Source organism: Prosopis cineraria, unplaced genomic scaffold, assembly GCF_029017545.1.
Source record: "Prosopis cineraria cultivar Desert tree isolate PC_DT_omini unplaced genomic scaffold, ASM2901754v1 PC6, whole genome shotgun sequence".
NCBI lineage: Eukaryota > Viridiplantae > Streptophyta > Magnoliopsida > Fabales > Fabaceae > Prosopis > Prosopis cineraria.
Window position 1 is genome coordinate 17,276,172 of NW_026555337.1, and position 15,445 is coordinate 17,291,616.

The 15,445-nt window shown below is 29.6% G+C and overlaps 1 pseudogene; it reads left to right on the top strand.

Moving 5' to 3' along the window:
* LOC129313950 (phospholipid-transporting ATPase 1-like) overlaps positions 1–4,022 on the top strand; it is an 8,105-nt pseudogene extending 4,083 nt beyond the window's left edge.
* The last annotated feature ends 11,423 nt before the right edge of the window (positions 4,023–15,445 follow it).

Genomic DNA, 15,445 nt, shown 5'->3' on the forward strand with positions numbered 1-15,445 from the left:
TTCAAGTGGAAAAGCAAAAAGCTATAAATATTCTGGATGGGGGTTGGAGATACTGATCGCATTCCTCATGTCAGTTATAGTGTTCCAAGTCATGATTCCCATTTCATTGTACATTTCCATGGAGCTTGTCCGGATTGGTCGGCCTACTTCATGACCAGAGACACCAAAATGTATGATGAGGCATCAAATTCCAGATTTCAGTGTCGAGCTTTAAATATAAATGAAGACTTGGGACAAATTAAATATATTTTTTCAGACAAAACTGGCACACTTACTGAGAACAAGATGGAATTTCAATGTGCAAGCATCTGGGGGGTTGATTACAGCTCTCAAAATGCCGATCTGGAGAATGAGCCTGTCCAAGGTGTGATTTCATCTTCAAATGGTTGTCAGTTCTTAAGAAATTATAGGTCAACTTTTGCACATCTGACCTTGTAATATAAGTGACATCGCTTGCTTTTTTGTGGTTTGCTTTTGTCAGTTGATGGAAAGATATTGAAGCCTAAAATGAAGGTGAAAGTTGATCCAAAGCTTTTGCATTTAACAAGAGGTGGATTCAAAAACAAGGAGGGAAAACATATTTGTGAATTCTTCCTTGTGTTGGCAGCCTGCAATACTATTGTGCCTCTTCTTCTCGACACATCTGATCCTGCAGTCAAATTGATTGATTACCAAGGCGAATCACCAGATGAACAAGCACTGGCATATGGTGCTGCCGCCTATGGTTTTACACTCATAGAACGAACTTCAGGGTATATAGTTATTGATATTCAAGGAAAGACAAAGGTAAGTTCAATTGCCTTTCCCCCAATCTTAGTCTAAGCTTTAGATTTATACTGATAACCAGGAACGTTAAATGTTTGGGGTACGGTATCCATAATGTTCAAGCAGTTGTGATTCTTGATTTACCATGATAACTGGAACCAATTAGTTTTCATTTATTATTATGTAAGAGTGTCTACAAAATGTTTCCTTGGGTGTATTATTTATTTAATTGCCCATATTGCTTGCTTATTGTATAACTGTCTGTGAGCCTTGTTTAGTTTTTTCTCCTCCTCCTAACCTAGCTTTTTAGTGACTGGATTTATCTGATGTTCATGATGTTTGTGCAGGTTTAATGTCTTGGGTTTGCATGAATTTGATAGTGACCGGAAGAGGATGTCTGTATATTGGGGTTCCCTGACAACTCTGTGAAAGTTTTTGTCAAAGGCGCTGATACGTCAATGTTTAGTGTGATAGATAAATCATCGAGCACAGATATAATACGTGCAACTGAAACCCATCTTCACTCTTATGTTTGAAACCCTTGTCATTTGGGGGATGCGGGAATTGAATCCTTCAGAATTTGAGGAATGGCATTTTGCCTTTGAGGAAGCTAGCAATGCTCTGGGTGGTAGGGCTGCTTTGCTTCGCAGGGTTTCCAGCAGTGTGGAAAACAATCTCTGCATATTAGGTGCATCTGCTATTGAAGATAAGCTGCAGCAAGGGGTGCCTGAATCCATTGAATCTCTGAGGACAGCAGGTATCAAGATATGGGTGTTGACTGGTGACAAACAGGAAACTGCCATATCAATTGCTTACTCCTCAAAGCTCCTAACAGGTGATATGACTCGAATTGTAATTAATAGCAATGATAGAGAGTCATGTAGCAGGCATTTACATGATGCCCAACGCATGACCATCTCCGGGGTTGCTAACAACATTGGAGAAGTATTGAACCTGTAACAAATCAAATAGCATTAATCATTGATGGTACCAGCCTTGTATACATTCTTGAAAGTGAAAACACTGAACTCGAAGAACAGGTTAGTGCTGTTAAATTTGACATGGTGTCTAAACCGCAGTTTGGTTTTGTTTAATGTGCTCATTTAACTTGCTGCTACTAATTCCAGCTTTTTCAACTTGCGGGTAAATGTTCTGTGGTTCTTTGCTGTCGAGTAGCTCCACTACAAAAGGCTGGGATTGTGTCCCTTGTGAAGAAGAGGACCTCTGACATGACACTAGCCATTGGAGATGGTAGGAATCCAATTTGTTGACTTTTTTCACATTGTCACTTGCCTACAAAAAAGAAGGATTAAAAATGGGGAAAAAGTCACTGATAGATGATGAAAGATCATTTGGTCATCCCTTGTTCATATTTCTCCTAATATTGCAAAATTTTATCCATGTGATTCAGGTGCTAATGATGTCTCAATGATCCAAATGGCTGATGTTGGAGTGGGTATCAGTGGACAGGAGGGTCGGCAAGCTGTAATGGCATCAGATTTTGCAATGGGACAATTTAGGTTTCTTGTTCCTCTCTTACTGGTTCATGGCCATTGGAATTATCAACGGCTGGGTTACATGGTGCTATACAATTTGTACAGGAATGCTATCATTGTTCTTGTCCTATTTTGGTGAGTAAGACTCTGGAAAACACAAGTATATGATGCTTTAACCATGTAATTTTTCAAATCTAGCTTGCCAAGAACCCTATAATGTTTTCTAATCTGGAATGCCATGAACCCCATGCTGATTGGATTTTCTATTCTTTTTGGTTGTTAAGATGTTTACTGCCAAATTTTGTTTTGTCTTCCAGGTATGTGCTTTTCACTGCCTTCACTTTGACAACTGCTATAACTGAATGGAGCAGTTTGTTATATTCTGTAGTTTACACTTCATTCCCGACTATAATTGTTGGTATTCTTGACAAAGATCTTAGTAAAAAGACTCTCCTGAAGTACCCTCAGCTTTATGGAGCTGGGCAGAGAAATGAGGCCTATAATGAACATTTATTTTGGTTGACAATGGCTGATACTTTGTGGCAAAGTATCGCTGTGTTCTTTGTTCCTCTCTTTGCCTATTGGGGAAGCACCGTCGATGTATCAAGCATTGGAGATCTTTGGACTCTTTCAGTGGTTATTTTGGTTAATTTACACTTGGCTATGGATGTCATCAGGTGGACTTGGATTACTCATGCAGCCATTTGGGGTTCTGTTATTGCAACCTTCATTTCTGTCATGATCATTGATGCTCTACCCACATTTCCTGGTTACTGGTAAGCTCTCTTTCTTTACCTCATTCTCTGTTTATTTTGTCATGCAACTATTTGTTCCTAAATTGTTACTAGTATGATTGCTCTGCTTTATACATTATCTACCAATTCTGGCATGACCTATTTTGTTGTGGAGTTTAATTACATTTGTTCCAGTTTTCATGCGTTATAGCATCCCACTGGCATAGGCTTACAGCAAAGTGATGATTAGAGGCAAAACTGACGACAATATGGAATATATAATATAATTTGCTGCTGATTTCTCAATAGTATTTTATGAGGAAAGAATCTTAAATAACTTTTACCCAAAATGTCAGGATTTCAGATTAAAAGAAGGGGGAAAACTCTTGAAAACAAAATGTTCAAAAGCCCCAAGGCAATTGATTCTCGCAGTCCCTTTTTTACCTGCTCAGCAAAGCCTGCCACTAATATGTCAAGAGCAGTGAACGCTTTGAATGGAGGTTTAACAGGCTTAAATTTGCTTGCATGCAGTAAATTCTACTAAAGAGGGGATTCAAATAATACTAGTGTTTCATGCATGTACTGTAAATTAAATGCTTCCATCACCAGTGTTTCATGCTTTTGCTTGTATGGAAACCAAGTTATTCAGCCTACCAAGCTAATTATTTGTTGCCATTGATTCACCTTGCCTTCTTAACATTGATTAGCCTGTGCTTTCTAATACTGCCCATGAAACTTTGGCAGGGCCATCTTTCATGTCGCGGGAACACGTTTGTTCTGGTTATGTTTGCTTGGATCCATTGTGGGCGCTTTGCTTCCTCGGTTTGTTGTAAAAATTGTGCATCAGCATTTTTGCCCAAACGATGTTCAAATTTCAAGAGAAGTCGAAAAGAAGTTTGTGAATACAACAAGAGTTGGTGGTGGTGGGCAGATAGAAATGCATGCTATTGCAGATGATCCAACTAGATAAGTTTGTCTCCTTTCTTCCTTGTATTCTTTTGTAGAGTCATACATACATACATACATGCATAGAGATATTATATATATAATATGCATACACTTACTTTTGGCTGCTTCAGAAAGACTCTGTTGGTTGCCTGATTTATTGTTTGCTATCCAAAGGAGAGTTTTTATTCACTGTAGAGGTTTGTCCCTGTTCTATGATTTTGTATCGGATGTTGTAGGCGTGCAGAAATAGAAGAAATTTTTCATGGTGTAAGGCTTTTTGGGCCTAAAATAGCCTAGAATGGTCTGAACTTGGTCATTTCTCACAGATTAACTCGTTCTTAGTACTTGAATTAGCTCCACGTAGCTATGTATATGTAATTTTTTTTTTTTTTTATTATCAAGAGTTAAACAGCGTTGGCTTCTTGATCAAGTATGACTTTTACTCCAGCCCTATTGAGTTCATTTCTGGATAAAGGCAATTCATCATCTTTAATTATTTATGTTGTTATTATTTAGCAGTTATGTTTTTTATTCTTTGTTCTGATAGAATAATATAACTTTTAGTTCTTTATGTTTGTATCAGTTATTAATTCAGTCCTTCAAGTTTAATTTTTATCAAGTTAGTTTTTTAAGTTTATTTTAATTATCAATTTGATCCTTATTATTTTAAAAAAGAACGGTTATACTATTAATGGATAATAGAATATTGATTGCAGCCAAACAAATGAATGAAAACAAGTATAATTATTTAGGTATGAAAAAGCATATTCTAAAATTTTTAAAAACAAAGGAACAAAACATGATAAGAGAAATTATATTAATAAAATTAAATTAATTTAAAAGTTAATTTGTTCTCGTTTAACTGCATATGCATTGTCAAGTTAACAATGTATTTTACATTTTAAATTATTAAGTTAATTTATGTTTTAAAATTTAAAAGAAAATTATAAAGGATCAAATCGAAGATTGAAATAAATTTAAAAGATTAAAAATTTTATTTTTTTTTCTTTTTTGTTACTGTTGTATTTTTTGTACCCATGCTAGACTTGGCTGGTGAATCTGTCTTTGCTGTTTGGGCAACATTGGTTATGCTTCTGAATATATTGACAAGAGGCCTAAATTCAGGAAGATAATACTGATAGGGCAAGTCTTGAACAGCGATTATCAGCATCATGGATGTCAATACAAAATACAAAATATGTATAATAAATTATTCTTTTGATCCTATTTAAAAGACTATACCTGAGGATCATTAATACATCATTTAAAAAATTTAACGGAACATTTATAATTTATTTATAAAAGTATTTTTGTCTCTTTACTTTTTGCTTGAAAAATGATTTTAATTTAATTAAAGATAATTTTGAAAGTTTGTTAAAAAAAAGTTTCTATTTAACTAATTTTATTAATCTTACAAAATTTGAAAATGATTTATAAAAATCAAATAAAGTATTTAGAAGTTGTAAATAGTATAGTTCTTATCATGCATACAAAGCATGCGGTTAATTCCATTTTCGCAGCCGCAAAGTCACCTGTTCGAAAAGCATACGGTTAATTCTGTCTCTAAAATTATCATAACACTTTAAATATTCCTTTATCATTTCCAAATTAAAATATGATAGGGTCTCAATCATCTCCACCACAATGTCGCTATTAATATTGATCAATATATACATATATATATATATATATAATCAATAATTTGTTTTGGCCAAGAATATAGTCAATAATCAAATGTTCATAAGTGTAGAATCGTATTGCTGCCACTACTCACTTTGCTAAAAAATATAAAGTATTTTTAATTAAATTTTACCTTTAATAAAATGATTATTTATTTTTAAATTAATACTATCTTTTCATATTTAGCTTTATGTAATAGGATATTTTACTCTAAAATAAATATAAAGTGATTATTTAATGAGGGCATTTTTTTATCTTAAAATATTAAAAATGTCTTATATTTTTTAAAATTCAACCTCTTAAAACGGAATGAGTATTTAAATTTCTGAACGATAAAATTTTAACAACCACCAATAAGGGATGTTTTTGACATTTTAGACCGTAGATAATTGTATATATAAATAATAATTAAAAACATTTTTGCAATGAATAATCGTTAGATACTCAAATTGATTTTTCCAACAAATTGAATGTATAAAACTCTTACAATTTTATTTCTATCTTCCCCTATCAAAATAATCATCCTGATTTGCTTTGATTATACGGTCATAAAATATGATTTTTTTTAAAAAAAAAACAAATGACTTGAGTCTTCCATTAAATAACGTGATTAATCTCTAATCCATAACAAATCCATAATTATATAATGATATTGACGGGTGATGATGCTCTCATCTTCCCTTCCCATTTTTCCCCCTCCTCTTCCTAATTTTTTAATTCTTCTTTTTAAATTTTAGCAGTATGAATTTTAATATTTGTATTTTCTTATAATTTAACATGGCAATAGTAATTTTATACGAGATCAAATCTACACAATCTAAATTTTGATATAATGGTTAAAAAGAGAAAAGAAGAGACGAGGATGAAAAAGGAAAAGGAGAGAATCCTCACCTGATATTGGCAAGCACAAAAACTCACTGCATCTCGCTTTAGTGCTCACGAGGAACTGAGCATTATCCTTTTAATGAGATTTATACAATTTATATCTAAAGTTTTAATTTTTATTTCATATTTATTAAAATAAAAACTTTATACATAAATGAAAAATGTAAGACATTTTAAGCGAATATCATTCTCAATAAATTAGTTAACTTTCTTTAAATTAATAACATTTTTTGTATATATACTCTTATTTAATAAGATGTTTCACTTAAAGATAAATACAAAATGCTTTGTTCAGCCAAAAAAATATAAAATAATTTATTTTTGAAGATATTTTTGGAAAAAAGAACACATTAATTATACCTTAAAAATATTAAAAATATCTTATATTTTTTGTCCAACCTCTCAAAAAATACATTTATAAAATTGAATATTTCAATTTAATTTTAAAAATATTTATGATGTTTATAAATTAACTATTTAAATGTACCGTTTAATATTAAATTTTTTAAAAATTTTATAATTTTTTTTTGGTAAATATAAGATTAAAAATAAAGATAATCTTTCGATTGATTTCCAAAAAAATATTTTTTTAAAAAAAATTATAAATAAAAATTTAAATCTAATCTATTCAAAATAAATTTAAATAGCCAATCAATTTATGAAAATTATAAAAAAATTTCATATCACATCTCATTAGAAATTATGAGTACTGAAGCTGGACCCACGCCACACACACAAAATATCAAACCCTACGAGAAATATCTGAAGAACAAATTAAAAGAGTTTTAACATTCAACTACTCAAATATATATATATATATATATTGTGAGAGAAGCAACAAGTCAGGAACCTTCGGATGTCAGTAATTAGTGTGACCACGTACGAATATTAGTTCCTTGCGGAAGAAAAACCGATTCTGAGCTCCAAGTCGAGGCCATGATCTTCACTACTGAATCCTGCCCGGAGGCTGCTGCGTATATTATTGTCTTCCATGCGAGACTTCTTGAGTCTACCCTCACAATAATCATATCCCAACACATCTTCTGGATCATAATTCACAGGAAAGTTCAAATCAAAAGCATGTTGACGACCATCATCATCACTATTATAAAAATTCAGACTTGAAATATCAGACCGCTCAATATTAAGCTGCAACTTCAAATCAGCAGCATCATCATCATCCTCTCCTTCTGGATTTTCACTACTGTTCTTCTTTTGTCTTTGACCTAATTCGTCTTCTTCTTGTAAGGCTTTTGATGGTGATGAATCAAGGACAAAGTAGTAACCATCATCATTATCCGAATTTCTAGGATTATTATTGGCAGTAACATTCAAACTTGCATTGGACTGATCAGTATTCTCATCCATGGCGTCAGTGGTTTCCTCTCCATTTTGTCCTCGACCTTCTTCATCTCCTTCTTGCACGATCGCCCTGATATCGGTCGGAGTTTTGTGCATGGCTTTGAACGATGAATCAAGGAGAACTTCGTCGGAAAAGTCCATGGCGCCAGTACTGGTGTGAGGTGCTAGGGTTAGTGAAGAAGAGAGTGAAGGATTTTTGCGGCTTGAAAAGGAGGATGATGCATATAAGTATGAATATTTGGAAAAATATATCTGCAGCTCCTTATAATTTCATTAAATTGTAAATTAGGTCCTCACAGTTTATTCTATTTTAATTGAGCCCTTATAATATAATTAATTAAATTTTTAATCCTTAAAATTTAATTAATTATATTATTTAAAAATTAAAATCCTTAAATTTTTCCTTTTAAAAAAAATTAAGAAATTTTATATTTTTATTAAATGATTATATTACTTTAGAATTAATTACATAATTTTTATAAATCAAAATTTATATAATTACGTTGTCTTCTAAATATTTTTTATACATAACAATTTTCATAAAAAATTATGATAAATATATATATATATATATATAGTGGATTAAATCAAATTTTCTTTTTCAATTTTGGCTAAAAGTATTACATTAAACTTTCTGCAAACTCCAAAAGTATTTTTGACTTGTAAAATTTAATAATTCATTATTAATTTTAACTTTTACTGATCAATATATATAACAGATAAAATTATAAGGGTTTGATTAAAACAAATTAAACTGTAAAGATCTAATTTAAAATTGAGTGAAATTGTAAGGATCTACTGGCATGTTTTCCCTAAATAATTTTTCTCATTTTCTTGTTATTATCGTTAGATCAAACTTTTCAATGGATCTTATTTAATATTTAATAAAATTATTATAATTTTACTTAAAATATATAAATAAATTTGAACTGTTAAATTTTGATCTAAACATTAATTTAAAAATATAATATTTTATTTATTTTTTTATGTAAAATTAAAATGATAATTTTATAAAAAAATAAATCAGAATCATTGAAAAGCATTTTTGATCTGATGTTGATAAAAGGAAAATGAGAGACCCTAATCAATAAATATATATTAGCAGAAATTGGTCGGTGAATATGACTGGATTATTGTATTAGAAAAAGGAAAGTTTTGGATGATCAAATTCTAATTAGAATCGTGAAAATCATATATTTATAGTACTTTTACATTAATATAGTTTTGGTTGAAGGACACTAATTCAATTGCATGATTGCTTTCCTTACTTGCTTTTTAATTTAGATGCAATTTCAACCATTCAAAGATTCTAATTTAATTTTCATAAAAAATTCTAATTAATTTAATGTATTCCTCAAGTTATGCGCCAAAGAATCAATTAACTTTATACCTATAAATCTATTTGAATATTTAAATTTCATTTTTTTTTGCAGCTTTATGTGTTTTTTTAGCCAGAATTCGGATAAAAGGACAAAAATATTGAGATACACATGATTTGAACAATGAAGAATAAAAAAAAAACAATACAAAACGTCACTTGTATGTATCAAATTTTAATTTAATATTTTTAATCCATATTATTATTTTTAAGATTAATTTAATATAATTATTTTTTGCATTAAATTTAATTAATATATTCTTCAAATGTTGGTGGTAAAAATCAATTAATTTTATCCCCCAAATAAATTTAATATTTAATTTTTTATACAATTTCATATTATTGCTAGGTCGAGCCGGGTAGGGACCATACTAGCGGCATAGCTTTCCCAATAAATATTTAATACAGTTGTATATAAGAAACTCAGACTCAAAATTACTAGTTAAATTAACACAATTCCTTACCAGTTGTACAACGTGCTCGTTGGTTTAATATTTAATTTTCTTTTTCTTTCAGTTTGTTGTCTTTTTTAGCTGGAGTTTGGATATAGAGATTAAACAAAAATATTGAGATACATGTATGATGTATCTATAATCATTTATCGCATTTGCCGTTGATATCTTGGAAAAAATAATATGTGTTTTTATTAGGGTCTGTTATTCCTTGTGCCAAAAAAAACCCAAAAATTTTCCTTTTTTTTTTATTAAAGAAAAAAAAGTGCCTTTAAGTAACTAGATTTAGCTTGTTTTGCCGTCCCAAACAAAAAAAGGAAGATGTCATATATTTATGGATAAACTTTTAATTTAATTGTAATCTCTATATTACATTTTAAGGCCAATTTATTTGTATTTTATATTACATTTTAGGAAAAATTAATCTCTTAATCCTTCAACTTTTAACTCACTCGTAATTCAATCACTTAACTATGACTCGCTGCAATTCAATCCTTTAACTATGACTCACTGTGATTCAGTTCTTCAACTTTTGATTCACCTATAACTCGGTCCTTATTTTTTAATTTTTTTAAAAAATTTCTTATCAAATAAGAGGGATAAAAAATGATCATATATTATTTTAAAATATCCTCCTCTTACTCATTGATGTAAGATATAAGCTAACATGAAAAAAAATTAACGAAAGTTAAGGGACTAATTTGTAAGTGATTCAAAAGTTGAGAGATTGAGTCATAAACTAGTCATAATTGAGGGATTGAGTTACAGCGAGTTATAATTGAGGGACTAAGTTACAAGTGAATTAAAAATTGAAGGACTAAAAGATTAATTTTTTTCTACATTTTATTTACAAACATTAGAATCTCATATAGGCCCACTAAAGAAACATGTTTACATTGCAAGCCAAATGAATTATGATATTCTTTCACAGGCTCAATGATCTTAAGTGCAATTACTTTATGTTGTTAATTCTTTTGATTAACTTGTAAACTTTGTCATCCTTGAGTACAAGTGTAAACTCATATGAATTCTGGTAATAAACAGACTTCTTATAAATAATTGAACTTTTCTTGTTATCTTACCAACATTCTGTTAATTTTTCTTCAGTTAACTTATAAATCTTTTAGAGTATAAGTGTAAATACACATGGACTCTCAAAAATAAATAGACTTTTTGTTGTAAATAATTAGACTTTTTTTATTATTTATTAATCTTCTATTGTTAATATTATTTGTTAACTTATAAATTTTCTTACGTGCAAGTGTAAACCTATATGTATTCTTGTGGATAAACTAACTTTGTGCTGTAACAGCTGAATTTTTATTGTTATTCGGACTTTTTATTGTAATTTTATTTGGTTAACTAATAAATTTTCTAAGTACAACGTAAACTCACATAGACTTTGTGAATAAAAACACTTCTATTGTAAATAATTAACCTTTTTTTTTATTCACAGACCTTTTGTTGTTAATTTTATTGGTTATATTCACTAAGGGCAATTCGATGTTTTCACTTTTAAAAATAATGCACTTGAGACCTTTGAAATTGCAGAGGAATTTCATATCTTTTTGCCCTGCAGTGTAAATATTTTCTTTCAATGTGTTTTGTATGTGATTGTCCCAAAAAACTAGATGGTCTAAATTATCTTAGATTGTCCAAATATTGTCAACATATTCTTATGCCTCACATTAGAGGAAATTAAGGAGAGTCCTGACTATATAAGCGAGTGGGCTATATGCTTTAATAGGTTAGCTTTTTGGAAGAGAGTAATGGCTCCATATAAAGTAAATCAAGGCTAGACCTAGTTTTATAGTCAGTGGGCCACCCACGATGAAAGCATCACAAATGGATTAGGAAAGTTGTTATGTCCCACATCGAAAGGATTTGAGAAGGATCTTAATTACATAAATAGGTGTGTTGCATGTCCCAATAGATTAACTTTTTAACCAAAGTTTTGCAATGGTTCAATACATACATACATACATATAGAGAGAGAGAGAGAGAGAGAGAGAGAGAGAGAAGAAATTACTTTTTAGGCATTGGATATATCTTCTTGTACGAAAACATATTGTATTTGAATTTGTGACTTTCAATTGGATTTAGTTAAGAGATAAATGACAAAATTGATCCTTAAACTATAGCTATAAGACAATCGGAAATTCTAAATTTATTTTTTATGTAATTTTTTTTCAACTTTTAAAAATAATACAATACTATCCCTACTTAAAAATAATGTATATTGACTCTAAACCATTACTACTACCTTTAAAAATTACATAAAAGAACTAAGAAAATTTTCTTCATTATTTTTTGCAATGTTTTAGATAATTGTTATAATTTTGGCTTATTTTTTTTATATTTTTTGGGTCATTTTATATAATTTTCTAATCAACTAATAGTTAAAGTTAACTTTTATTAACGATAAAGGCAACCTTATACCATTTTTAAAAGTTAAAGGGAAACAATGTACCGAAAATAAGTTTAGGATTTCATATATTCCTGAACCTATAACTAAAGGGTTAAATTGTCCATACACCTTTTAATTAAGGGAAAATGACAATTAGGGACCATATAAGAAAATTAATTATAATTATATATCTTGAATTATTGAAATCTGAATAATAAACCATGGTATTTACTTACAATTTAAAAAATGAGAATAATCAAATGGAAAATTAACAAAATACATTTAAAATTATTTGTAACTTAGTTTAAATTTTATAATAGGTAATTATGAATTACAACCCAATCGCTTGTAATTTTTTTGCTATCAATAAATAAAATCAATCACTTAGAAAATCTATAAAATATAATTAAAATTATTTGTAACGTCAATTAAAAATTTAGGAGAGTTAATGTGAGTCACAAGTCAATGACTTGTATTTTTTGTTGTTGTCAATATATAATAAAATGGTTAAATTGTCCCATAGACCTTTTAATTAAGGAAAAATGACAATTAGGGACCCTATAAGTAAATTAACTATAATTATATACTATGAATTATTGAAATCTCAATAATAAACTATGATCTTTATTTACAATTTAAAAAATGAGAATATTCAAATGAAAAATTAAAAAAATACATTTAAATTATTTATAACTTTAGTTGAAAATTTACAATAGTTAGTTATAAATTACAAGCCAATCGCTTGTAATTTTTTGCTATCATTATATAAATAAATCACTTAAAAAATCTATAAAATATTATTAAAATTATTTGTAATATTAATAAGAAATTTAAGAGAGTCAATTGTGAGTCACAAGTCAGTTACTTGTATTTTTTGTTGTTGTCAATATATAAATAAATCACTGTAAAAACTAATAAAAGATATTTGAAAATCTTTGTAGTGTAAGTTGATAATTTATAAAAGTCAGTTGTTAATTTCAAACAAATCAATAAAAGATATTTTATTGTAAGTAAGGACTATGGTTAATTATTAGAATTTTAATAATTTAATGTTTATAATTGTAATTAATGTTGTTATGGTGTCTATAATTGTCATTTTCCCTTTAATTAATTCAACAGAGTCCGCATCCATAAAATGCAGAATTTATTTATTTTTATTTATTTATTTTTTTTTGTTTAAAGCAAAGCACAATATGCAGAAATTGACACTGCGCGGATGAGTGTGTTCATGGATGCAAGGAAATAATATACTTTGTGCATCATAACCACAAATCGGACGGTCCATATTAAAAACGTACGGAGGGTTCTAATTTAATATTATTTAATTTTATCCTTATATTGTCAGTAAATTTTTATCTTCTTAACTACCTCTTAAAAAATCTTAGACTATAGATACTCGTGCGTCTTTACAATTAGATATGAGAGGTCCAAATTAAACATTGCAATGTAAGAAGGAAAAAAAAAAGAAAAGAAAAAAATCGAGGACCGCGTCCAAATTAGATATGAAAGATGAAAGTTTGAATCCTATAACAATTTCAAATATAAAATAGAAAAAAAATTAACTAAAAGTTTAAAAAAATGAATTTATCATATAACAATTACAAAATCAAAAGTTTTAATTGTAGATATTCCAAATTAGATATGAAAGGTCCAAATTACACTGCAATGGTAAGTACTAAGTACAACAATATTCATTCCTGTGATGAGTAATTAGCAAGCACTTGGCATTAGATATCTAGTTATCATATATAGTCACGTCACAATTTTAAATCAATCACATTAAGAAAGGATTTCTTATTAAGAATTTAGATTCAGTGGCATTTTTAAAATATTATGAAGAGCTTACTTTAATACTGATTGATTGTCAAACTAACTAAATCAATCTCATTAAAATTATTTTTTGAAATACAAATCTATTAGTGCAAAGATTATCTCCACAAATTTGCCCTTTATCCCTTTTGAAAACATCTAGAAGAAAGAAGAAACAAAGATTTGTTAATGGATATCTTGTGAGTTTCACATTGAAAAGCCTTACAAGTTAAGTGAAATTTATAAGTGTAAGGGGCATCTCACCCAACAGGCTAGTCATTCAAAATGAGTTATCCTTTTAAATTTATGCTCATAACATTGAAATACTTTCATTGAAAGGCTAGTATCACAGAAAGAGCTATCCAAAAAAGGCCTTAATCAACAGGAGGTTGAGGGAAGTATTGTGGAGTGGAGTTGTCGAAGACGTTGGCTCTCAAATGGAGTAGCATTGTTATGAATCCTACATAAGAGAACCTCACAATTGAGTGAAGATTATAGGTATGAAGAGTTGTCTCACCTAATAAACTCTTTCTTTAAACTTATGCTTATAACACAATATTCCTAATCAGTAGATATGAATATATGGTATAAAATGGAAACTTTTGGCTCATCAAATAATCTTGATATCCTAATAAGAATCATTAAATAAAGGGTTAATGCTCATTTTTGGCCCTAAAATATAATTTCAGAGACATTCTAAACTTAGATTCGGTCTATTCTTTCCCTTAAACTCTCAAAATCAAATCATTCTTGCCCTTGTTATTAACTGAGGTTAAGTTTGATCATTAAATACTGACATGGACCAAACTATTTGACTTTTTATGCCATGTCATGACACGTGGCAAACTAAGTCAATTTTCTTTTGTTTTTTGTTTTTAAAAAGAAATCTCTTCTTCAAAGCTTATCATCCAGATCGTGGTATTGGTGTTGTCAAAGCTTCAGACTAGAATTCAAGATAATCTACTAGCAAAAAATGGAAATTGAAATCGAACCTAGAAGCAAGAATATTCAACCCAGAATATTATCAGAGATGAGAGGGCGTGAAGGAGGACCAAAGGACTGCAAAAGTGATCGTGGAGGATGACATCATGAGGGGGACAAAGGTGGTACTAGGTTTGATCTTAATAAGCTTGACATGGTTTTCATGGTCGGTAAAGAACATTTGAAGTTTGGGGAGAATGAAATAGAGACTGAAGGGTTGAAGGTTAGGCGCCGACCTGTACTTATATCATTCAAAGATAAGTTGTTGTCTCCAAGTGGATCTGGTTTTCTTATGAAACACGATGAAGAGGATGATATTGTTTAAGGATGGAAGTCTTACTTCATTAAGAAGAATGCTAAGGCTGAGCAAAATGCCCAAGAGGATTTGAAGGATCAGGGTAGTGATTTGGCTGATGAGACGTCTAAGATACCCAAACTCCAATTCACAGCTAATGAATATATGACCTGGTGCAAGCTGTGGATGAACTCACTCATTAATAAGTTACTAGGGGCACAAATATTGAAGCGGAATCTTGAGGTTAGGATTA